The 26,313-nt window shown below is 43.7% G+C and overlaps 1 protein-coding gene across 1 annotated transcript in view; it reads right to left on the minus strand.

The window, feature by feature from the left end:
- The window catches only part of PLEKHG1 (pleckstrin homology and RhoGEF domain containing G1), a 212,322-nt gene extending 190,222 nt beyond the window's left edge, over positions 1-22,100 (minus strand). The window contains exon 1 of the mRNA XM_012740928.3: positions 21,953-22,100. The gene's annotated coding sequence lies outside the window, so the exon portion shown is untranslated. The remainder of the gene's footprint in view (positions 1-21,952) is intronic.
- Between the last annotated feature and the right edge of the window lie 4,213 nt (positions 22,101-26,313).

Consider the following 26,313-nt stretch of genomic DNA (forward strand, 5'->3'; position numbering starts at 1 on the left):
CACAATGTGGTAAGACCAGGTAGTTAGTGAATCACAACATGTTCAAGTGACCTTACCTAAGCAGAAAACAGGCATCAAAGTAAAGTGAACAAGCTGTGTAGCATAAATAATTACGAATGTATATGGGGATAGCATTCATAATTAGCTACTTTAAATAGTCTCTATCGTCTATGGTCTCTATCGTCTACACTGATTTAGTATTTTCCAGTTATCAAACTGTGCACTCATGCCATTTAAACTGATTTGCATAACAAAACCCTCTGAGTAGAAGTAGATTAATATGGTCCCATTTTTCAAAGAAGGAAGCAGATGTTCAGAGAAGCTGTGACTTTCTTATTATCTCTCAGCAGAACAGCAACTCTAGTGTTCTGATATTTGGGATTAAGGCCTTGCACAAGTGCTAGACACTCACCAACAATCATTATTATACGTGATTACAGCTAACATTTGAGGACTTACTACTTGCCAGCACTATTCTAAGCACTTTGCCAGTATTAACTCAATTACTCCTTGCAACAACTCCAGGAGTTTGTTGCCATTATTATTAATAAATTCATTTCAAAGTTAGAAAACTGAGGCACAGAGAGACTAAAGTCAAGAAACTTGGAGAGTCAATCCAAGAGAGGCCAGAGGTTTTCCCTTCTTTGCAGAGGCAGGATAAATTGCATAGTTTAATTTCCTTCTTCTGATTATCAACAAATGAGTTTTATTTGGGTATTAGTAAGAAAAAGAGACCTCTGTCCCCAATCTCAATTCATTGCACTGATCATTCCTGATACCATCTGATGTTTCCTTGTCTTTTGCAGAGAATGCAAATGCTACCAGGGCAGAGCCTCAGTTTACAGTCCAAGTGCATGGTACAACTAACGAATGACAACTGGCACAAAACAGGCACACAGTTACTGAACGAACACACACAAACACACATACATACATACATATACTCCTCATAGCAGCAGAAGTCTAGACAACTTAAAAAAAAATAGGTAACTCGAGTCAAAAAAGATTCAGCAATTTAAAAGACAAGCAAAATAGCACACACAATTGGCTCTATTCACCCTTCACTTGGACTAAGTGGGTGTGGAATGCTCGATGGTCACAGAGGGAGTGACAGTGTTTATATAGAGCCCTTCCCCTCTTGCACAAATACTGACAGGGTCTGGGGGGACAAAGGACAGGCCAGGTTGCAGCAGCAGTCTCCTGCCCGATCAGGACCCTCCAGGTCTGGCCTGGGTGTGGCTAGGAGTTGGCAGAGCTGGCATGCTCCTGGGGCAGTGTCTTCCTAAGGTAGGGACACTGTCAGGCTGCCCAGCACCTAGGGCTTCCTGCCTGTGGCCAAGTCAAGGGCTCTGGGAAACACAGGCTTAAGAATTATTTCTAACAACCAAACCAGAATCAGTATTTTCCTTTCCCTTCACCCACACAAAAATCTCCCTTTCAGATTGAAAACATAATAGAAGTTATAAAAACATATGCAATAATGCAAACACAATAAAAATAAATGCAAAGAGGAAAATAAATACAATAAAAATATAAAAAGTGTGATGACTGTCTGCTTGTGATCCAATAAAACATAACATGTATATAGAAAATACAGCAGCATAAATGCTGGTATTAATGAGAGATAACAAACACCTACAAAAACACTCTGCTTAACTCAAAACACATCTTTTGAGAAAAAGAAATCAATGTATGCTCAAAACTGTAAGCAGTCCAAGCAGCACATGGGCTGTGTGCTAGACGTCCTGCCTCCCAGCTAGAAATCTGAGCTGGTTTTGACAATGTGCTCCTATGAGAAGCAGGGTAGCTGTTCTGAGCCCCAGTCACTGGAGCTCTGGGAGCAATGGAAAGTGGGAGGGAAAAGAAAAAGAGCTTTTCTTCTTTCATGACTAAAGAAAGCATCCAGAAGCATGCATTTTATCTTATTTTCCCCTCTACCTCCTCTCACTCCTGCTCCACAAAAGCCAGCCTTAGCCGGGCGCGGTGGCTCACGCCTGTAATCCTAGCTCTTGGGAGGCCGAGGCGGGCGGATTGCTCAAGGTCAGGAGTTCAAAACCAGCCTGAGCAAGAGCGAGACCCCGTCTCTACTATAAATAGAAAGAAATTAATTGGCCAACTGATATATACATAAAAAAAAAAATTAGCCGGGCATGGTGGCTCATGCCTGTAGTCCCAGCTACTCGGGAGGCTGAGGCAGAAGGATTGCTCGAGCCCAGGAGTTTGAGGTTGCTGTGAGCTAGGCTGACGCCATGGCACTCACTCTAGCCTGGACAACAAAGCGAGACTCTGTCTCAAAAAAAAAAAAAAAAAAAAAAAAAGCCACCCTTAGGTCTGCAATGGCTCACTGCTCCCAAACTGCCTTCCTGCCCCTTCGTCACCTGTTCCCTTAGTATGGAGGACCTCAGTGGGCACTGGGAATAAAGAAGTTAACCCTGAATTAATTCAAATGAAATTATGTCTGGAAAACACCTATATCTAGTTTTGTAAGTTTCTATTTCCCACTAAGAGAGTTTCAATTCTGAGAGCCATTGCTTTGCTGAACTGAATGAGAAAGACACAAGGATGAAGAAAGCTAAAAAAAAAATCTCTATCAAGGCAGAAGGGAGAATGAAAGAATGCAAAGTCATCTATGGAGAAGAGTGCGGACAGGTGCGGAGCAGGGAAGGCAAAGGCAGGCAGGAGTGCTGGAGCCACAGAGATGCACAGAGGCAGCTGGAAAGGGGAACTTGGAATGCAGAACTGAAATGACCTTCAAACTCCCTCCCCAACCCTGCATGTCTCTAACCCAAATGGATCTCTCAAACAGGTGAGTTTTGAGAAAGAGTACCACTTGAGTCAAATGTCTAGGATCTGTCTCCACAGCAAGTCCAAACTGTTCTTCCCTTTCCATAATTTCTTCCCTTTTATATCTGCAGGCTCAGATTTTTCACAAGCCTACCCTCCTGCTAACCACTGCTCCCCTCACCCCCCAAGAAAGTAAAAAGCATCCAGGGGAACTGACAGGAGGTCCCCAGCAATGGCTAGGCAGGAGCTGTGCCTGCCCTCTGGATTTTAATTATCCTTAGTAACTTGACAACCATGTTTCTTTGGTTACCTAAATGCACCTGCCCGACACGTGGAGGAAAACTGCCACTGCTTTTCAAAATATGCTTCATTAGGTGTCAGCTCCCCTGGTGGCCACTCTCAGGGACGTTCCTGCCATGCGTCTCTCTACTGTGCAAGAGACAACAGCTCTTACACACAAGGCACTTTTCCTTACCAACTCACAGGAGCCAACTGCTAAAGCTCAGGATTTGCGAGTTAGTTGTGAAACAAAGCCATCGTTAAAAATAAGTAATATAAACCTAAGATTAAATAAATCATATTAAAAAGAAAGGTATAAATGCTCAAAACTCATCAGCTCTTAGTCATTTTACTGTATTTTACCATTATCTATGGTAATGAGGCTCCAGAGGTTATTGGTATCTATTAATAGTGGGACGTTGCACATCCCTTCCCTACTCAGCATTCAGTAATGTCACACTTGCAGCTTCGTAACAGTCACAGTGGAAATATTTACACCGTGGATATTGGCAAACGCTATCAATCAGGGCTTGAATTGTTTTATTCCTGTCTAAGAAAGTGATGTAGAAGATGTAAAGCATACAGATTAAACATAAAGATGTGCTGTGTCTGTGGCTATTACATTGTATACATAGCACCCCCCAAAATGACAAAATCTTCATCCAGCATTCAAAAACAAGGATCCAGTTCAGCAGAGAAGTCACTCATGTCATTGATGCATGAGTGAAGTCCTGACATGCATCCCCATTGTTCTACTTTTGTCTTATTAAGGTAAAAGAAAATATCAAATAATATTCATGTCAAAACTACATTCACTTATTAATAAATTGGCTACAAATATAAGAAGTTTGGAAAACATCGACAAAAACATCTGTGAGAATCAATTTATATTTTTATTATTACATGAAAATTGTGTCACACTTCTACCATATCAGTATAATTTATAATCAACTTATATGTATATGTGCATATGTACGTCTCATGTGTGTATACACATACACACACAGCCCCCCACTCCCGTCCAACAAGTTGTTACACATTAACCAGAACACACTATATAAGCTTCCTAAGGCCCCTGTGGTTGGATGTATTCCCTTTCCCCTTGAGACCTGTTCCCACACCCAGGCCTTACACAAAACAATGCTTGCTGATATGCCCATCAATAAGCTGCAGTGGGTTTGTCTGTCAAAAGTCCTCAGAGAATGGAAGGAAATCCTTTGCATTAATAAGCCCTTGGTGAAGGCTCTCTTGCCTCGCTCCATAAGCTGGCTTAGACCTCTGGCAGCTGTATTCAGCACTCACCATCAGCATCACTGTTCTGAACTTTTTTGGGCAGCCCAGAAAGAGATAAACACATTTAAGTTAGACCGAAATCTTACTGAGGTCTGCAGAGATTTAGAGTTCTGCACTTTCAAGGGTTTCATGACATTAACATATATGGTCTTCTTCTAAAGGCCCCCAGTCATTTGAAGTAGTTAAAAACATTTAAACGTACAAGTTTATGTTGCTACCCTAGTAATTAAGTGGTTAATTACTTCTCATCAATTTACTTTTAAACTTCACTAGGACATCAAGTTTGATTTTGAAATTCCAATAGAAACAACAATTCCATTGACTCAACTGGAGGATAAAAGTGCTGTCTTAGCAAAAACTCTTTAAAAAGGAAGTCTCTTAATTCTTCTCTGGGCCACCATGAAAAGAAGTGTGATTAAAGTGATTGTTATTCTTCAAACTCAGTGAAGCATAATGGATTCTATAATCTTCACCAGAAGCAAACCACCAAATGAGTGTTTTTTTAACTTAACAGACTCTCCAAACGCAGGATACCCTGTTACAAAGGATTTCCTGTAATTCTCTAGCAATATGCAACTGGAAGAAAATAGACAGAATTTAAATGTCTGAAACTATACCGTTTGATTCAATTACACTTGAAATTCTTAATGTTGGCAAAAATCATTATTTCCCAAGTTTTTTATTTTCTTTCTAATCTTCTCAATAATATTTAAATCATACCTCCTTCAATTTAGGTCTTAATTCTAGAACTTCAGCATTTATCTAATTTTTTTTTTTTCATCATGGTAGATTGAGGATATTGCAACCTCAATCATTTCTGTGATTAATCAATTCAGTCTAAATGTGGAATCCTTCAAACAAGGGCCTGATTAGTATACTTCTTTGTGAGAGGATCATGTTCTTACAAGTTGTTAAGCTGAACGAGAGGAGGTAGTAGTCCATATCAGTGTTCAGGTGTTTCCTGATGTTGCCATGAATGATGGATATCCTAAGATGACTAGCATCTTCAAGAGTTTCCTCTCCAGAAGAGAATGCTTTTAAATTTGTCAATAAACAACCTTTGCCAAAATGAAATGTTTGTTGGAAAGTCCCAGTTGTTAAACACTAGCACCTAATATTTATTTGTACTTAAGTGGGGCATCCCACCAGATGTTAAATATTTTAGGTACACCTTCCCCCTCTACAGAGGACACACCCCAATAGTTAAGTGCTTCAGTAGCTACCATGTACCCCAACTTTTCCTGGTGCATGCACAGCACAGTTCACCAATGCCAGCCATAGGCACCCTTGCCTCTGGATTGCCTCATCTTGTAATGGTACTTCCTTTTGTCTTACAAGTGAGCTGTCTCCAAACTAGCTACTCTTTCCTGCTACAATAATACAATCCTCAATTTTAACTGGGTATATGGCTGTCCATAATTAATGTGATATCTCTCAGGGCCAAATAATGGGAGCTTAGTCTCTAGTTGCAAAAAGCCACCTACTAGCCCTGGAGCTACTAAGATCTGTGAGAAAAAAGTGAATTTCTCTCTCTTTTAAGCTACTGTTTTGTTTTTCCTCACTTGCAGTGCTAATTCATAACACCAAATGTACTATGAGCATGAGATCTAGGGCCAGTCTGTTGGTCACTGATCCCAACAATGCCATTGATTACCTAGATATCTTTGGACAAGTTATCTAACCTTTATGTTACCTCAGTCTCCTCATCTGTGAAATGGGAATAACTCCACGTATTCAAAGTGCTTGTGAGCATGAAATGAGCAAAGCCTCTCACTTGGACCAGTCAGTGCACAGTCAATGCTGGCTGCCGCCACCCCCATACCAATCAGCCCGGCGTCTGCGACTCCCTGGTACGGGGGAATAGGCAGGAGGCCAATAGGAAGCACCCCCACTGCTCTCATTCTCCTCATGCCTTGCTCCTTCTTCAGGGACATGACCACTGTAATCCCTCCTCAGTCTGACTCTCCTCACAAGAAGTCCTAGCCTGTACAAGTTTACATCTGTATTTTGTTGTTGTTGTTGTTGTTACAAGAATTTTAAGTCAATGCATATTACGAGATGTCTATTGGGGAGATTTAGAAAGATGAAGGGGTTGCAATGGAAGAGAAAAGAAACAGAGCAGACGCCAGCTTTTGGAGGGTAAGGGAGCCCAGGGAGAGTGAACAGAGAGCTTGGGTTTGGGGCTTGTTGAGGGGACGGGCACAGACACACAACACAGAGAAAAGCTCAAGGAGCATGTCCCAGGACAAAGCTGTCAGCGCTGGGCTAAAAAGCTCTGACACCCTCTGTCAGACTATGGAGGGAGACTGGGCTTTGCTGAGGTTACAGGTCACCCAAAGCTTTATTCATCTCAAATGCCAGTTCACGTGCCTCGGACCGAGTGCAGTCTTGGAGATACAGAGCAACTACTTCAAACCATGAGGTGGAAGAGGCATCTCCACATATTAGATGAATGATAGAGGGAAAAACACCTTGGATCTAAACTTACCATGGGAAATGATTTGCCCATGTGGTACTGACAAGACTAGCTGTGACGTCAAAATTAATTAAGGAGCCCAAAGTGCCTGACAACAGTCTGACTTAGGTACAAATCTGAAGTGTAATTCAGGCATTCCTTCAGGGGTTTTTCGGAACAGAGCTCCAATTTTGGAGAGGCGATACAGTCCTCCAAACTTAGAAGGGAGTGTGAAATCGACTTTCGTGTAATTTTCTACAGCATTTGTTCCAAAGAGAAGGTAGAACTGTAAGTATTTCTTTAAATTTCCTTAATAGCAGTAAAAATGCTTCAAACTCTCAGAAAGACAATGTACCGACCAGAGTGAAACTACAACACTGCTTCTCCATTCCACAGAAGACCACAACAAAAGTGGGAAACCCTGAAGAGCCAACCTAAAGAGGAAGAGAGGAAGAGAGGGAGAAAGCGAATGGGGAAGGAGAGGGAGAGGGAAACTGAGAGGGCCCCCTGCCCCCAGCCAACACTTGGGGGCCTTCCCCTCTGTCTTGGGAACTCTTGCCTTAGAGGTTGCCAACAACACTGGCTCAGCAGCAAAGAAAAGGCCACAAATGTCCATGGAACAGCTGCTAATGACCAAGCACCATGTAACACTCTATTCGCTATTATTACGTGTTCATAACAATCCCATAGGGTAGTTATAATTGTCCCCATCTTATGAAAGAACTAGCTAATAAATAGTACAGCTCATCATCAAATGACAGTCCATCCAACTCTGTAAGTATGAATCACATGACTTCCATTTCCTGTTCAAGAAGGGGAGGAGAGGGGGGATTTCAGACCCTTCTGAGGCAAGAGAGTCAGGTTCAAAGACAGCCCATCCCACGCTAGAATTCGGAAGGTATTTGCTCGTTGAAGATGCTGGTGTTAGTTGTACGGTACTCGTGGTCATTAGAGCTATGTCTCAGCTACATTATAAGTCAAGTGGGCCTTTCTTTTATTAGCCTAAGATCACAACCACCATTTATAATATTTTTTATGGAGCTATCTTCCGAAAACAAACTTTTAGACTACGACCCATTCATTCATTCATTTAAATATCAGTGCCTATTATGTACTTGCGACATGGCAGTGAATAAAATAGACAAAACCCCCCTACTTTAGCAGGGAAATTTGACTACAGACAGGGTAAGAGTGGATATTAAGAAGCTATTGTCCTATATAATAAATTGCTGCTTTTATTAGGTATGCTAATAGTATGATGGTTATAAAGAAAAGATAAAGTTGGAAATACATGTTGAAGTATTTGTGGGCAAAATTACATGATATCTGGGATTTGCTTTTAATACTTCATAGCTGGGGAGGAGGAGAGTGGGGAAGAGATGAAACAAGGCTGGCATGATGCTTAGAACCGCTGAGTCTGGAAGATGGGTACGTGGGGTTCACTGTACTATCTTCTCTACTTATGTTTATTTGGAAATTTCCTTCATTAGAAGATGAATTCCTCCCTCCAAGGAGCCTAGAAAGATAATGAACAAACAGTAATTTGTGGTGTGTCACTCAGACGGACAGAAGTGCTATGCAGAAAAACAGACCAGAGAAGGGAGGTGGGAAAGGCTAAGAGGTGGGTGGATAAATATAATCCTTCTACCTGCATGTAATATTTGTTTTATATATAAATTAATAGAAGACATGGAGGAGTTGATAACCTATATTAGGATAAGAAATTAATACACATGTAACTGAATAAAATGGTTATTAAAAGATACTTGGTTTTCTGAGAAGGAAGAGAACAATTTGAGTTTTATGCAAGATGTGAGTTTTAAAGAAACCTTAATGAAAATAACGGGTTAACATCTACCTAACTTGTTTACTATGTTAGCTAGGACTAGGTTCTACAAGCATGTTAAAGGATCATTGGATTTAATCCTCATGATAACCCCAGAAAGTTGGGATTGTTTCCATCATCTGCAAGATGATGCTCGAGGCTCACAGCAGCTAAATCATTTGTCCAAGGTCACGCGAACTCTAAGTGGTGGAACCTGGCTGGAATCTGTGTAATCTGGCTCCAGACTTTGAGCACTTAACTATCACACTGCCTATTTTGCTGGATAATTAAGTAGCATATGGATAAACAAAGGGGAAAGATTAGACCCAAATAAAGCGGTGACTTGGTATTTTCGGCATCTGCTGTCCAGTGCAGTGGGGGTGGGGGACTGCGGAGGGACGAGGCTGGGTGTGAAGGAGTAGCCTCATGGAGTGGGGGAGATAGGGGAGGGCAGTGGCGAGGAAGGATTCTGGGTGGGATGGGACCGCAGAGCAGACCCGCGGGCAAGAGGCCCAGGTGGACTCTATGGAAGCTTCCCCAGAAACCAGGTGTGGGAGGGCAAGGTCGCAGGAAGGTGGCGGTTCTCCATCACTCCTGCAGCACCTCAGGCTGCTCTCTGTTCTGGAACATGGTCCAACAGAATCAGACAACCAGAACTCACCCTTCTTAGAGGCGTGAGAGGGCAATTACCGGAAGTGATACTGATTTAGTCAACAACCGTTTCGGTGTCTCTGTGCTGGGTACTGGAAATGCAATGGTCAGCCGCACAAGGTCTCAGGTCTCGTGAAGCGGCAGGACAGAGAACAAACAAAACACCTCCTGTGTTAGGCGTTGATCAATGCTATGCATAAAAATGAGATAGGGCAAGAAGGGTATGGCTTGCAGGGGTTCCTTTTTTATAAAGCATGGTCAGGAAGATTTCTTTGACAAGCGGACATTTGAACAGGGCACTAAAAGAAGTGAGACCATAGGCTTTGAGATCTTGGAAAGAATGTTCCAGGTGGAGGCAGTGAAAACACTCTGAGCTGGGGCTTGTGGGAGCACTTGGGAACCACAGGAGCCGCTGAGCTGATGCAGAGAGAGCACAGGGACAGGAGCAGGGCATGAGACCAGAGCAACAGCAGAGCAGGGGCTAGACCAGGGAGGCTCTCCTAGGCTGCTCCATGGACTTGCTTCTGACTCCAGTAAGACAGAAAACCAGTGGAGGAGCATGAAGGGACACAGGAACAGGATTGCTCTGGCTGGTGGGAGGCACGGTCTATGGAAGGAGACCAATTAGGAAATTATTGTAATGATCCCGGGAGAGATGACAGTGGATTGGACCAAGTGGAAACAGTGAAGACTGTGACAATTGTAGGAATCTGGATTTTCTGGAGCCTACAGGGTTGTCCATGGATTGGACCTGAGGTATGAGAACAGGACATGACCAGAGAAGCCCTAAAGGGACTTTTATCTCTGACTTAAATTCCACTATCAACCTTCCTTTTGGGTTAAGCCATTAGAAGGGGTCATGTCACTATTAAAATACATCTGATATCAGATTCGTGTTCTAGTCATAGCAGTCAGTGCTGTCTCAGCAATTATCCTAACAGTCTAGGCAAGAGATCAGAGGCTGAAAGGGTAGGAAGGGGACATGAATACATGAATATGGCCTGAGAACTATTTGAGAAGTTACTGCTAACTGACTGGACAAAGCAGGAAAGGGAAGGAAAATGGCTTGCTGTGACCACTCAATTGTGGTGCTATTAACTGAGAATTGGAAAAGGAGGGGGGTGAAACAACCCCAGGAAGTTAGAGGTAGGTCTGGAAATAGAGATTACGAGTCCAATTCTGGGAGGGTGACTTTGAGTCAACTGTGCAAAAGCCAAGTAGACAAATCCCAGAAGATCTCTGAATAAGAGTGGGAGGCTCAGAAAACCCTACTTTGCAGTTTTTTCTTTTGAATTATTTTGAAAATAGGCCCACACTATTTGAGCCAGAAATTTTAAATCAGAATATCCTAAAAGAAATGTGATTTGATTATTTTCTAGTAGACATAGTAACTGAAACTAGGCTACCCGAATCCATTCCCTTTTAATATGAAGGGGTCCTTCATAGATCTGTCTTACTAAACCAGATTTACAAATTACAGAGCAATTATTGTACCACCAAAAATGATACTCTACAATGTAGTTTAGCTATGTTCTTTCTTTTCTTTTAGTAACAGTGCTAAATTCTGAATATGAGAATAACAAATACAGATTTTTCAAACTGATTTTTACATTTCTAAGCTGGTAAACTAGAAGGAAGGTTTTCATTCAGAATCCATACAACTAGCATTGAACATCTGACCTGTGAATTCACTATACAGGGGAAATAGAGACGGGCACCAAAATTCAAGTCAAACAATTGATGAATGGTCGACAGTGTGCCCACCCCCGTGCTTGCTAGTGGGAGTGCAAGGATGAGTATGGTATGATCTATCTGCCCCAGAAGATTCCCAACTTACCAAAAGGTCTAAGATGCCCTTCCCATACATAAAAAGACATGTTTATAGCTTGGAATAGGGTCGATATCTTTGTCTAGAAATGCCTGTCCATCACTCAAGTGGTTTGGAATATTATACCTCTTACCACTACAATTTCTGACAGTTGTTTCTATTCCAGAATAAACACCATCCCTGCTGAGCTTGAAAGTTTATGATAAACCAGTGAAAGGCAGGCAAGGAACTTACATATTTATAGAGCACCACATTTACTACAGACCCACAAAGCTTTTAAACCAGTAGAGCTACTAGATTCCCAAGACAGAAAACCATCTGAACAAAAACACTTTTCTAAAGAAAGTTTTATGAAGCATTAACTCAGAGTGCCCCTGGATTTCTCCAGTGGGTTTTCTTTCTTTCTCTTCCTTTTCCTCCTTCTGTCTCTCTACCTCTTTCTCATTTAAATATTTAGCTACCTACTTTGAATTTCTATTCTTCAGTAAATGTGTGATTTTTTTTTAACTTAGATTTCTCACAGTAATTTCAACCATTAGAAGGAAGCATTATATTGTTCAAACACTTGCTCGTAAGGAGCTTGTAGGAGTCCAGTGAGGAAAGGCAGACAACTAAATGGTTACCAAAAAATACTGCGTTGAAAGTGCTAGAACAGAGGGAACAGGGATGCTCAGGAGCTGAGAGGAAGGGCACTTGGCTTTGCGGGTGTGGCGGGGAGGAGAACTTATCCAGCATGACTTGGAGGCACGAGCTGCTTTGGATACTTCGCTTGGGAACAGCCATGGGACAGAAGACGGTGGCAGTGAGGAAGGAGGCAGGCCAGCAGGTAGGGAAAGCAAACAACAGTGGCCATTCTGCTCCCTGGCCCCATAAATCCCTCTCCTGGAGCTGCACTGTCTTGGCTGACATGCCATTGCTGAGTCACTTCTCACCACCTCCTCTGATGCCATCCTGCCTCTCTGGACCACTGCATAGCTTCCCAACAGTTCTACCTATTTCCAGAACTTTCCATGACAGCTCTTTCTCTGCACAGTAGGCAGAGTGATAACTGGGCATTCATCAGATTATGTCACTCCCCTGCTCCAAACCCTCTAGCACTTTGCATCACACTGTCAAGCCTGGCAAAGGTCTCTGGAACTATAAAGACCCACAGGCCCCAGCCCCTGCATGGCTCTCCTCCCACTTCTGCCCCTCCCCTGCTCGCACACACTGGCTGCCTTTGTTTCCTAGAACTCGGGGAGCATATTCCTCTCCAAGGCCCTCCATCCTTATTCTTCTCCTCTGTCCAGAATGTCCTTCCCTCAGATCTTCTGGGGAGCACTCCTTAGGATTCAAGCCTGGGCTCAGACGTCCCCTTCCCAGAGAGGCCTTTCTGATCACCCAGGCAGATACGGAGCTCCCCACCCCCAACCTGTTGCTCTCTTTTTTTCCTTTAAAGCCCCTTGTGACATAGAGTTTCCCCCTTCGTTCCAGGTTTGGTCTGTTTTGTCCATTGCCACATGGCTCCAGAACTTAGAAAAGGCCATTTGTTAAATAAACGAATTGTAATCTCAATTCCCAAGTGCAATGAGTAACAGGTCTCTACCACAATAAAACAAACTAACAAAAAATGTATTCCTCTTCCCCCCTCCTTGCCATTGACTTTTGCCTCAGGAAACTTGAGGCCCTTCTCCTAATACCTAGATGGTTTTTCCCAGTTATTTTCATGTTGGTTTATTGTTCCGGCCATCTAGTAACAGAGAATAAAACTTAGGTGTGACAGTCAGTAAACATAATAATATAGGCACTATTTATCAAGGGCTTACTATGTATGAGGTGCTATCCATACATTATGCATTTCAATCTTATAACATCTGTATTATATGATTTTATGCTTATTTTAAAAGGCATTATTTTCTTTTACTGTACAACTTTTTATTTTTCCTGGAGTTTATAATTGACTTACTTTTTAAAAAAATTTTATTTTAGCGTATTATGGGGGTACAAGTGTTAAGGTTACTTATATTGCCCATGTCCCCCTCCCCCCTCGAGTAAGAGCTTCAAACATGTCCATCCCCCAAATGCTGCACATCTCACTTGTTGTTAGAAGGCATTTTAAGCAACTTTCACATAACATATACAGACTGCCTAATTTCTACATTATTCCTACATTTCAATTCTGAGTATTCAGACTGTAGAAAAACAAACTTATTTTTTCCATGCACACCATATTTCTCATAATAAATGTCCCAGAAACTACATTTGAACTAGTACTACACTAGGTAAGCAAATAAAGCAAGAAAATATTCTATTCAAGTGCTATATATATTATGCATATTGACACACCAAATAAGAATTTTCTCATTTAAGAGTATGGTATATAGTTTCCGAACATTTGCCAAGCATATTTTCTGTATATATCAGTAATCCAAAACCAAGGAGGTTTTTAGAATAATTATGGCTAGCTATTAGGTCTTTAGCTAATATATTCTCTTCTTTATTTCTATAAGAAGTTAAGGATAAATACCTGTTAACTTCTTTTCTAGGAAAAATTTTAAACTATAGTATTAGACAGTATCACATTTTGATACATGATACATCATAAAGCAATACAAGACTCCTTTTGAGCCTCAGGGGCCTTTTGGATTTTGAAAGTCATTTCTATTATGAAACTCATCACAGCTCAATTCTTAGAACTTCATAATATTTGCTTCCATTTCAGATGGGTTCTAAAGAGAAACAGAGAAAAACTAAGAGTGCTTCACAGTAATATCACTTTTTAGAAGCCATCTGGATTCTAAGTTGCTAAAGGTAATGCTTCAATGTGATGGGGCACACCTGGGGACCACAAGGGTTCCACGTGCTGCACAATTATTAATTCCACATTACTTTCTCTGCGGTATTAGCTTCAAGGTCAGATATCATTAAGTTTTGTGATTAAATGACATTCCTTAGAGTTGAATATAAACAATTAATGGCCAAAGGGGGAAATTGCATTTATCTTATAGAGACAGTGAAGAAAAATGGAAAAAAGCCAAGACCACCAAGATCTTCCTCCATAACTGTTCCAAATGCTTCCAAGTATCTCCCAAAACATGTTCCTCAATAGAGCTAATACTAATCAGCCCATCCGCACGCCCATCCCATCTGTTCCCTGACCGGCTCATTGCCCTTCTAGCCCCACCTCGTTATTTCTTATCAAGTCACTCCCTAAAGACTCTCATAGATGATGGGAAAGGCATAATGTATGGGAAGGCTTTTCTTTTAATAAATAAGCCTTTATAGCCTGTGTCTCCTCTAACATCCTCCCCTACTGCCTGCTCAGTAATTCTAAATTCCTGATTCTGACCCCCATGCTTCACTATGCATGCATTTGGCTGTTTCGCATTTTATAAAGTGTGAGACACCTGAGGATTTAAACTGCAGAGCTGTTTCAGAACAGCGATCATATCCTCCTTTGAGGCAGCTATCACATTTTAGCACAACATAGATGCTTAAACTAATAACAGGTTACATGGTTAAAGGGAACAAACACAGGATCATATATTTATGCCTCAGATTACAGCTTTTCCTCTCTCTGCAGCACATCAGAGAGGCGCGGATGTCAGTATTTGAGGACTCTCTGTAATCACACAGCCACGGGAGGCTGAGCTCCAGGATGGCATGGGGGGGGGGCGGGAATCAGCACTAGCAGCCTTTGCGTGTGGCCTCACCTCTTTGCATTCCCTCCGCTGCAGCCAGCCTGCCAGTCTCAGGTCAGAAACAGCCTCGGACCATCCCGACCCAGGCTGGACTATGGTTAAGATGCATCCCTGGAATGCCTACAAATGACTTCTTTGCATCTACTCGTTTCAGAGACCTGAACTTCAGCTAGAGTTGGTGTCTATTCTGCAGACTCCTAAAACATGAGGGCCTTTAATCACATGAGAAGGTGGAGGGAGGAAAGAGGTGGCTCAGGAAGGCAAAAAGGTCTGCGTTTTGCTTCCTCCTTGGCCAAGAACTGACTGACCCTCCCTGTCAGGCAGGGTGCAGGAAGGGGACTTTGCTCTGGCTCCAGCAGCACAGTTGGCTGAGGGAGGGAGGAGCTGAAAATGGCCCCAGAGGAACAGATTCCAGGAGGGTATAATGAAGGGCACAGTAACCATGTGAGCCAGCATGCCACCCAGTGCCAGGGACTTGGGTGACATGTTGAACTGAAAGTCAAAACAGCATGAATGCACACTTTTTTACAGCTAGAAACAGCCAAGTATTGTCAAGACTCCCGTGGGGTCATCCAGAAACTGAGGGGTTAAGAGAAACTTGGATAGGAGGAGGAAGAGCTGGAGAGAGACACCAGCTCCCAACTGGGCACAGAAAAGAGGTCTTGACTAGAATTCAGAGTTAAAGGGTGGTCAGAAAAGCGAAGACTTCAGCAGTATTTTACTCTCTAAACAGGGAGGAGGGTGGGGAAATATTGGAAGAGAACTCAGCTTGGAGTGTGAAAAGCCGGACTCTTGCCAGAGCCGGGAAGAAGGCTGGACATAAATGGAGCCTCCTTCATTCCATTGTTACAAAGGACCTACTCCGTCACAGGAGAGGAGTATTTATGTTAAATTAAATCTAGAAAACAGAAGGAAGTAAGCCTGGAGCTAATGCCTTCGCTGCCCTTAGGATGGCATTTATGTTCATTAAGGTTTCACACATCTCTGCGGACAGCTGCCAAAAGGAATTATCCAGTTGCCAGAGCTGTTCAATTGCACTCTTATGTGTTCGTCAATTTCACTTAACCAGGATTCACTGATACACTTTGGCCATTGAAGTGAATGTTTCAAACTATTCTTACAATACATGGGATCATAAATACTTTTATTTACTCTGTTATTTTCTCTTTGCCAGGTCCAAGTCAACATCCCAGAGCTGGGAAACAGAGGAAAGAAATTCAGTATAAACCACTGTAGCAGAATCTTGTATGCAACTATAGGGTAACACTCATCTATTCCGTGGATATTTATTGAGCACAAATACGAATACACTTCACTGATGCTAAGACACACATTTTATTTTTTTATTTTTACAATTTATGGATGAATCTTACAGTAGGTGGTGTCAATTTTATTGACAGCATTTCTTCTTTCTTAGTGGTACATTAAAAAATGGTATATTTCAAAGGTATCTTAGATCTGATGAAACAGGAACTCATCAATATCATTAAGTCTTAGTTCAAATGTTGCCTCCTTCAGAGGCTTCCTGGACCACCAATCGAAGGGAGCCCATCTATGACTGTGAGTCCCCCCTCTCACTGATCACGTCTCTGTGGAGACCAACAATCTCTCGTTAGTCAGGCATTATTCTCAATAAATGTCTCTGGGATGAATAAAAGTGACCACTTATTGAGTAATTCCTATGTACCAGTCCCTAAATGCTTTACAGAGGAAAATATCATTTATTTCCAGGAATTAACAGGTGATTCTTATTATCTGCTTTAAAGATGGGGGAACTTGCAGCAGGTGAGTGGAGAGGCAAGAAACTAGACCTCATACCTGACGTCAAAGCCCATATATGTGAGCACCGTGCTAGCCCATGTGTCACAGTCCAGGCTCTGGAATAGTTCTGTGCTTCAGTCTGCCACTGGCCCAGACATGGAAGGTGAGATGAAGCCACAAAGAGGAATGAAACTGTTTCCCCTCTCTTGGAAGAGGGGAATCACCACATTCCTCTGAACCCTAAGGGTGTCACATATAAGTTTTCGTACAAACATGGAGATGGAGGTGCTTACATCTCTGTCCAATACGATGAGCAAAAGTCCAAGGAAGAGACAGATATTTAAACTTTGTCTGGAAGGATCCCACCAAAGGACTTGTGTGGTGAGAGAGCACAGTCCACCTAGGCTCTGAAGTTATCCAGGACAGCAGGGACACAGGGTATACATGGGGGTGCTAGGACAAGAGTAGGTACCAGGGCTTTGGGGGCCATGCTCAGGGGTTGGAACCACACTTCATATGCATCATCAGTGATCTGCTTCAATGTGGGCTTTATTCCAACCCAGCTGAGCTTTTCTCCCCATTCAGCTTCTAACCCAAGGCAGAATGTTGAAATTTGGCCCCATCATTCCTAGGTTAACTGATTGCTATGTCTAATGGAGACTTCTAACCGCAGCGTAAAGAGAAAAATACAGAAGGGTGACCAGAAAACAGAGTGACAAAGAGATCTTGATTTTTAAGTCAGTCTATATTGAGTCCACTTAGATAGAGCCTATGAACTTTGTCACTTTGGGTGTCCACAAAAATACTGGAGAATATCACAAACAGAATAGGACTGCAGGCCAGATCCAGTGTGCTTCCTGTTTTTGTATGGCTTGTGAGCAAAGATTGGTTCTTACATTCTTAAAGGGTTGTAAACAAATAAGCAAACCCCCCCCCCCAAAATCAAAGAGTATATGATAGAGACACACATGGACCCACAAACCCTAAAGTACCTACCACCTGGCTTTTTATGAGGAAAGGTCTGCTACCCTGATCTAGGGCTTTCCATGGTCCTCTTCCCCGTCTCTCAGTCACAGGCCATTTAAGTTGGTGCTCAATGTGACCAGACACAGAGAGACCAGACACTAGATCTATTTACCACTTCAAATGTTAGAGTTAATGTAATAGTATGATGATTTATGGATTTAATAATTCCTCTCATGAGGATTCTAAAGTTTTAGCTATTATTAGATTCACACTCATCTTAACTTTTTCTTTGATGTTTTAAAAAGATGTCCTTCTTACACATAGAAGGGCTTGCAAGCTCCTAAGCAAATTCTGTAACGGTTTGACCTTCCTCATGCTGGTGCTCAGAGGCTTCTGCAGACGCCACAGCACCCTGGTTATTAAGCTTACTAAAACAACTTTCTTAATTAAAGACCCGGTGAAAACCCTGACTCTCCTCCCATCAGGTTATTACTAGTGGGCGTAGCTGGAATTTTTAAAAAAAACTTAGCCTAGCATTAACACTTTTCAAGTTGCCTTTCCTCTAGGACTATATGGGGAGGAGAAAGGAGAGGAGAGTTAGAGATTTGTGGATCCATGAATCCAGCAGGACTTAGCTTTCATCAAATGGTAATTCAATATTTACCAAAGAAAGATGTTTAGGTTTGGAAATTTTTACTTGGCTTGTATCTCATGGGGAAAAATGTTTTTGGTAACCTTATGTTTACAGATTGAGGAGATACTCAGACTCAAACATGAGAACTGTTCTAGATGTACAGTCAACTGCTAATCACTGGAATGAGAATCACCCAGGCATACCTGAAACTGTTTTGCAGCATCTAGATACCCCACAGCCCTGTTATTCTGCAACAACCCTGGGCCCCATGGCTAGGATGATTAGCCATATATTTTTATCTTCTTTGCTAAAGCATCTGTTGTTTTTCATTAGTATGGGCAATAAAAAGCTAACCATGTCTGCATTTCTTAATCACTTGAAAGCTGGCTCTTCCATCAGTAAGTTCTACTTGGCCCAGACACGCATGGCTCTAAATAGCCAAATGGATTGGGGTCAGCTTTTCACTTTATCAGGCAAGACTGATGCAGGCCTGTGATGAGACATTAATATCTGAGATGCCTGCCACACACAAGTATGAGGTTGCTTAGAAAGTCTTTGTCTAGAAAATGTTCCATTCCCATCCCTGCCTGAATACATGAACATTTTGCATTGGAAACCATATTTTTCTTAAGTCAAAAAAGAGCAATTTTTTTTTTTTTTTGAGATAGAGTCTCACTTTGTTGCCCAGGCTAGAGTGAGTGCCGTGGCGTCAGCCTAGCTCACAGCAACCTCAAACTCCTGGGCTCAAGCAATCCTACTGCCCCAGCCTCCCAAGTAGCTGGCACTACAGGCATGTGCCACCATGCCCAGCTCGTTTTTTCTATATATCTTAGTTGGCCAATTAATTTCTTTCTATTTATAGTAGAGATAGGGTCTCGCTCTTGCTCAGGCTGGTTTTGAACTCCTGACCTTGTGCAATCCTCCCGCCTCGACCTCCCAAAGAGCTAGGATTATAGGCATGAGCTACTGCGCCTGGTCAAAAGAGAGCAATTTTTTTCCTTAAAAAGTGAACCATTACATTTAATTAAAAAATATGTCTACATGCAACTATCATTTCTAGGCAGTGCAGTTGAGGGAGAAAGAAGTGAACCTGAGTTAAACTATTGCTCTGCCAATCAAGAGCTATGTATAACTTTCTGCAGAATCACTCATTCCTGGAACTTTGTTTATCAACAATAGCCACCTTCAAAGCAGCCATATGTGCCAAACACTAATACAAATTATTTCATTTAATGCTCAGACAACTCTGCAGGTAAAAGCCATTTTTCTTAAATTTTTACAGGAGAAGAAATGAGGAAAGGTGAGAAAATCCAAAGAGAAAGAGAGAGAGTGCACAAGCACACAAATCAACTATGATTACTACTTTTCCTAACTGTAAAATAATCTATGTCTTAACAATTTCCTTAAAGAAGTGAAGGTCTCAGAGCTAATGAGATATAGAGGCAACCGTCATATACAGGTATGCTAATTCCAGAGCACTGTTCTTAACCACTCCTCCTTTCTAAATCTTTAAGATATAGGGGCTGGACTAGATCATCCAAGAGCCATCCTAGCTTTATAATTCCAGGGATTGGCTAGGCACAGTGGCTCATGTCTTCATGCCTGTAAACCCAGCACTTCCAGAAGCTGAAACAGGAGGACTGCTTGGAGCCAGGAGTTCAAGATCAGCCTGGGCAACATAGTGAGACCTCATCTCACCAACAACAAAATGAGCAGGTGGTGTGGTGTATGCCTATACTCCTACCTACTGGGGAGGCTGAGGAGAGAGGATCACTTGAGCCCAGGAGTCTGAGGTTGCAGTGAGCTATGATCGGGCCACCATATTCCAGCCTGGGCAACAAAGCAAGACCTGAATAAAGAAAAAAATTCCAGGGATCTAATCATCCCTGCAGGAGGATTAAAAGATGACAATTGCTTGAAAGACCGACTACTAGCAATGAAAAGAGCAGAGAGAAAAAGAAACCTGCAAAAAGTGGATTGCAGCCATTAAGAATCAGACTATAGATCCAGGAATTGCTTTTAGTTTACTAAAGGCTCAAAAGATTTAGTGCTATTCCAGCATTTCCCATATTTATGTGACAGACCTTGAACCATTAAATCTTAATTAAATCACTAAAAAAAAAATCTGCAAAGTGAGAGAACAAAATAGTACTGGTTATTCTTGGTTTTGAAAAATTATGTTGGCACTTCCTATTGATTTGTTTAAAAAGTGATCATTTAACCTCTTTGAACTACAGCTTGAATCCCCCACTGAGACATTTAAGCCTGTATTTGGTGACAATCGGCCATATTAAAAGCAATAAAGGAAGCTGGTGCCCATGGGGAAGAAGGAGATGAGTAGGAAAATGCTGCCGGTGACTTATTTGAGGATGGTGGGATAATTCTGGAGGAAAAGGTATCTTCAGCCAGATGGTTTGGTGGCTTAGATAACGGGCCTCCAATAGCACAAAAAAATCAAGTCAGAAACTGGGAAGCCAGACGGAAAGATGTTAAAGAGTCAAACATCAGGGCATCACTTTTAATTCTGTCTTAAATATTGTGGACCAAATACATACGGGGGTGGGGGGGGAGGTGAGGAGTGAGTATGAAGTTTAGAAATAAATTCTTTAAAAGTATGCCAACTACGCACTCTGAGAAGCCAGAAGGTACTGGTTTTAACACTATTTTACAGCATTACACGACCTATCTAGGCCTGGAATTCTGTTAGATGACAAACTTGACCTGGAGTTAACATTCTGGTCTTTTCACGGTTTAAATCCGAAACACACGCTAGTTCTGTGCCCAGCGTGTTCGAAACCCCAACCTCTCACTCTGAGATCGACCCTGCCTTCTCAGGGCGATGCCTGCCCCAGACACCACACTCAATGACTTCAAAAATACGTGCAGTAGCCTCGGCCACCTGAGGGTGGTACAAAGGGAGCCTTAAGGACCAGAACTCCACGAAACACCGGCTTTACAAACAAGACTCCCCCAGCACGTTAAAACAAACGATCCGCCTCATTGTTTCCAAGGGACGGAATGAATCGAACAGCTTTAACAGCCTTGTCCTAATCCCTGCGTCCTCAAACTTCTGGTTTAAGAACGAGACTAACCACGCCGGGCACAAAGCGGGGGCGGGCTCGGGCATCACCCGCAGGTCCCCGCTGTCCTCAGAGGCCAGGACGGCCGGCAAAGTCGCAGACGACAAGGTGCTAGTTGCCATCCACCCCTGTGACAGACGAGCCACAGGCTCTCGACGCCCCCACACCCCCAAACGCGTCTCCGCAGAGCTGGGGCACCGACGCCGCCTCCCGCGAAGGCAGGGCGCCCCCAAGCCTCCCGCGCCGCAGCTGCGCGCAGCCGCCTCCCACCGCGGTGCGGGTCCCGGGGGCCGCGGCGCCCGCCCGCTGGTGGGGAGCGGGCCACGGCGGCTGGTCGTGGGGTCCTCTCTTCGGACTCTTCAGTTTGAGTCGGGGTGGGGTGCGGCTGTAACACTCCGGGGTGCGCGCACAAACTCCCTCTCGGAGCGGCAAACGTTGAAGACGCTGTGGCCGCGGGCCGGGGACTTGGAGACCCGGAGCCGGGCGGCGGCGGAGGGCAGCACCCCCGGCCGAAGGGACCCCGACCCCCGGCGGCACAGTGTCCCCCAGCACCCTCTGCCCCCACCCCGGGAGGGGGCGCGCGGGGGGACCGCGGGGCCCGGCAGCACGCTGCGCCCACCCCCACCTGCGGCTGCGGGGCTCCAGGTCGAGGTCCCTGGTCCCCTGTCCCCTCCTTGGAAAAGTCCCCAGGGTGCCCAGGCCCCGCCGGCGCTTACCGGAGAGGGGCGGCTCCCGCGCCGGGCGGCGCTCGCAGGGCGGCCGGGAAGGTGCGGTGCGCTGCGCCGGCTCGGCGGCCGGAGCGCCCTGCAGCGCCGTCGGCTCCGGCTCGGGCTCCCGCTCCGACTTCCTCTTCCTCGCCGCCGCCCCGCCCGCGCCCCGTGCCGCTCCTCGGCGAGCAGCGGATCGCGCGTCCCGCCTCCCCGCCGCCCCGGGGCGAGAAAGGTGGAGGGGAGGAGGGGGAGGAGGGGGAAGAGAAAGAGAAAGAGAGATTAAGCACTTGGCCTTGTCTCTGGAGCTTTGCCAAAGAGAGCAGTCAAATTACAGCCTCTGGGAGAAAAAAAAGTTAAAAAAAAAAAAATCCTGCTACCGTTTTCGCAGACACATCACTTTTCATTTTCCGGGCTCTTCAGGTTTAGCTTTCCCCGAACGTGATAATTTCCTTCATAGGCTCTGTAAAATAATATCAAACAATCATTGTTTTAAGTCAACATTCTAGTTTCGCACAGACGCTTTGGGGCAAAATATGTCAAAAGAGAGGGCAGCTCACTGTTCTTCAGGCATCATTAATTACCCCATCACCTCCGTTAATGTGCGAGTGACCTTCGCCTAGAGAAAGTAAAAGTGCAGAAAGAGGCAACGAGGAATAGCCTTGGTGATAGCTACATGTTTAAAGTCACCGGCTCCGTGGCAAAGGTGCCTACAGTGAGAGTCAAAGGTATGTGAAGTCATTTCTTTCTTTTATTTTTTTTTTTTTTGAGACAGAGTCTCTGTTGCTCAGGCTAGAGTGAGTGCAGAGGCATCAGCCTAGCTCACAGCAACCTCAAACTCCTGGGCTCAAGCGATCCTCCTGCCTCAGCCTCCCGAGTAGCTGGGACTACAGGCATGCGCCACCATGCCCGGCTAATTTTTTCTATGTATTTTCAGTTGACCAATTAATTTCTTTATATTTTTAGTAGAGACAGGGTCTCTCTCTTGCTCAGGCTGGTTTTGAACTCCTGACCCCGAGCAATCCGCCCGCCTCGGCCTCCCAGAGTGCTAGGATTACAGGTGTGAGCCACTGCACCCTGCGGTGAAGTCATTTCTCAACACTCGTCTCCTGCCAAAGGCAGATGTGTCAGGTTCACCTGTGGACCCTCAAGGTTTGGTATTAATTACATGTATGGATGCACTGATACTTGTTTACAGAACTTCGGTCTTACCTGTTGCTAGCTGTGTGGCCTTGAAAGGATGACTTAACCTCTCTGTGCCTGCGTTCCTTCCCTCATCTGTAAAACGATGGCGACTGTGCCAACCTCACAGCGTTGCTGTGTGTGATTTAAATAAGGTAATGTTTAGATAATAAGGTTTAGGAGACTGCCTGGCACATAATATAAAGCCTGGATAAATGTTCACTATTCTTGTTGATTTTCCCCTTTTGTCTGCCTTTATGCAGTACATGGGCAGGGAAATTGTAATAAAGATTTGAAACAAAACAAGGTTTTGTGCAGTAAGGCCACACAGTGTCACAGTTCTCTCCTCTGCAATGTGGAGTTTATGTTCTGTTTTATCATTTATTTGAACCTCCACAACTGACTTGTATTACGTAAAGCCATGGGCCTGGGTCACACTTGGAATACATTTACCACGGTCGATTTACAATGGGACTAAAACAGTTATTTGCCATCTTCAAAGCATCGATTCAGTTGGTCCTGCAATAACCTTGTGAGGTCTTCTAGACAGGTGTGAGTTTCCTTTCACAGACAGGAAACTGAGGCATAGGAACTTAGTCAAGACCTGTCCCAGTTTCTGGAACTCACACAAAACTGCCTGCTACCCCATCTCTCTATGTTGTTGTTTGCAATAGTAGAAGCGTACAGCACACTTGTAAAATATAGCACATTTATGGTCTCCATCAATCCTGTGAGGCAGGAGCTAGCCCTTATTTGACACTCAAAGGACCTAGGACTCAAAGAAGCTCATTAAGGAGTGTGTTTGTGGCTGAGGGAGGGGGATTGGGGAAAACCTAGAGAGGAAGAGAGGAGAACTGGGGTTTCCTGCTCTCTGCTGCTGCCCGCTCCGGCCCCCAGGCACGCATTTCTTAGCATGGATGCGCTTGCATGGAGTGGAGCAGTCAGCACCTCACTGTGCTGAAGACTGGACCAGCTGCAGACTGGAGCTGACTAGCTGCTCGCCCTTAGGCAGGTAACAGTCCTGAACTTGGTCCTGTGTCTATGGAATGGTTATAATATTCCCTGTCCAGCCCGCTTCACTTTACCTTAGTTTATTAATGAGGTGGGAAGTGGGAATGAGGATGAGAAATGTTTGCTGATACTGTGTGCCAAGCATCGCACTGGACACCTAACTCAAATTAGCACTCTGAATCCCAAATGCATTCTGCCCTTCAGAGCTTTATCGTGGGAGCTCTTTGAAATCACAGGGCCTCACACAGTGTGGGTCTAGTTTATCTGTGTGTGCCCAGCACCTAGCTCAGCTCGGAACATGTAAGAGAACACAGTGTTCAACAGGTGGATGGATGGATGAATGGAGGGATGGGTAGATGAAAGGACAACGTAAGAGTTGTGAACATGCTATTATGTAGCAGTTCATGTTACTCTCCCCCTTTAAGGAAAAGAACCTAATGGAATAGCTTTCTAGTGGTGCATCCAGTATCAGGAAAATTCATTTGGTGAGAGGTCTTCCTAATACTACTGTATTTGTCAAGGTCAAACAAGGCAAACGGAAACCACTTAAAGTATTTATGAAGACTTTGCAGGGAATTGGCTCTACAAATAATGGAAGAAGCAAGAATCCAAAAAGAGACAGTGAGGCAGGCCAGAAATTAACAAGAGCAGAAAGCCACCGCTGCCTCTAGACAGAGGAACTCAGAGGGCAGAACCTGTGGAGGTGTTCCCTCACCCCACCCTCACAATCTTGTGATGCTGAGCACAAAAAAGGCAAGAAGAGTTTGAGGGTACCAGCCCCAGGTCTAGCCAATCCCTCAGATCAAACCTTTTCCCCTCTGATTGGGTCTATCAGTTAGATTTCTTTCAAAGAAATGTTTTTCTTTTTGAGATTATCAAATGTCTCCGATGGCTTCTTATTTATTCCGCAGTAAGGTGGATACTGTCATCCTTAAATTATCTACAAGGTCACAGACACTCAGGAACGTTCAGTGACTTGCTCAAGGCCACACAGCAATCCAAGGCACAGCAGAATGCAAACAGAGGACTCTACATTCCAGTTCTCACGCTCACCCCACTAACTCAGCTGTTTTCATGAAAGGCAGCACAATTGTGTGGCTTTGTATAGTATCACATTTCAGGGTCCTTGTGCAATCCATGCACACATGAGAACTAATGTTTGCAAAGCTTAAAGAGTTGAAAGGCAATATCACGCCCTGCTTTCATTTTATGATGCATGCTGATAACTTTTATGACGCTAATGGTGACTGTACTGAATTTATGATTACACAAGATCAGAAATATCATGTCTACTGGATTATAAAAGCACCTCAGGAAAAACCAGGTAGCATTTATCCATTTTTTTTTTTGGTGGGGGTGGAGGGATCTATTTCAATTTCAAATTTGCATTTGTGGGGCTTCAAAAAACTCTCTAGAATATCTTGGCCATATTAGAGAGCTTAGGTTAAGAGAAGAGACTTACATTAGAGTCTCATATACGGAAAATGAAAGACCAAGGATATAAGTGTGTGTAGGATGACTGGTGTCTTCAAATTCTCTGCAGCTGGGAGTGGCCATCAGAGTCTATGTTGGTGCTGGTGTTCCTTTCTCTCAAGTCCCTAACTAGCTAGAAGATATAAAAATTAAGAAGCTGTACTAACCTCAAAGAGTCAAAGATAAAATAAGAAATGTTCATTGTTATTAGTATCTATTTCAGTTGGGCCTAAAAGTAGGCAGAGGAATTTGAGGCGATCTGGAAATCCTGATACTTCAGAATACCTCCATTCCTGGCTTGCAACAAGAGTATCTAAAATCTCCATCTCTAGCAACCCAGAGGGTAAAGGCCTGGTCCCCAGAAGGCAAGTGCAAATTCATTATCTATCCAGGATAACATAGCAAGGGATTATCCTACCCATTATCAGATGTGCATAGTAAGCCCATCAGATCTTCTTAGAAAGCACAATTCTCTGCTGGCAAAGGAGGACACCAGGTGTCAGCCAGGACAAGGAAAGGCAAGGCACCGAGAGATGCAAAAAGGACACCAGAAATGTGCCCAGATATAAAACACGTGTGAAAATCAGTGTAAATACCTCATGGTAGTAGGAATGCTTGAGCCCAGGAGTTTGAGGTTGCTGTGAGCTAGGCTGACGCCATGGCACTCACTCTAGCCTGGGCAACAAAGTGAGACTCTGTCTCAA

The sequence above is a fragment of the Microcebus murinus genome, chromosome 5 (assembly GCF_040939455.1).
Source record: "Microcebus murinus isolate Inina chromosome 5, M.murinus_Inina_mat1.0, whole genome shotgun sequence".
In the NCBI taxonomy this organism is placed as follows: Eukaryota; Metazoa; Chordata; class Mammalia; order Primates; family Cheirogaleidae; genus Microcebus; species Microcebus murinus.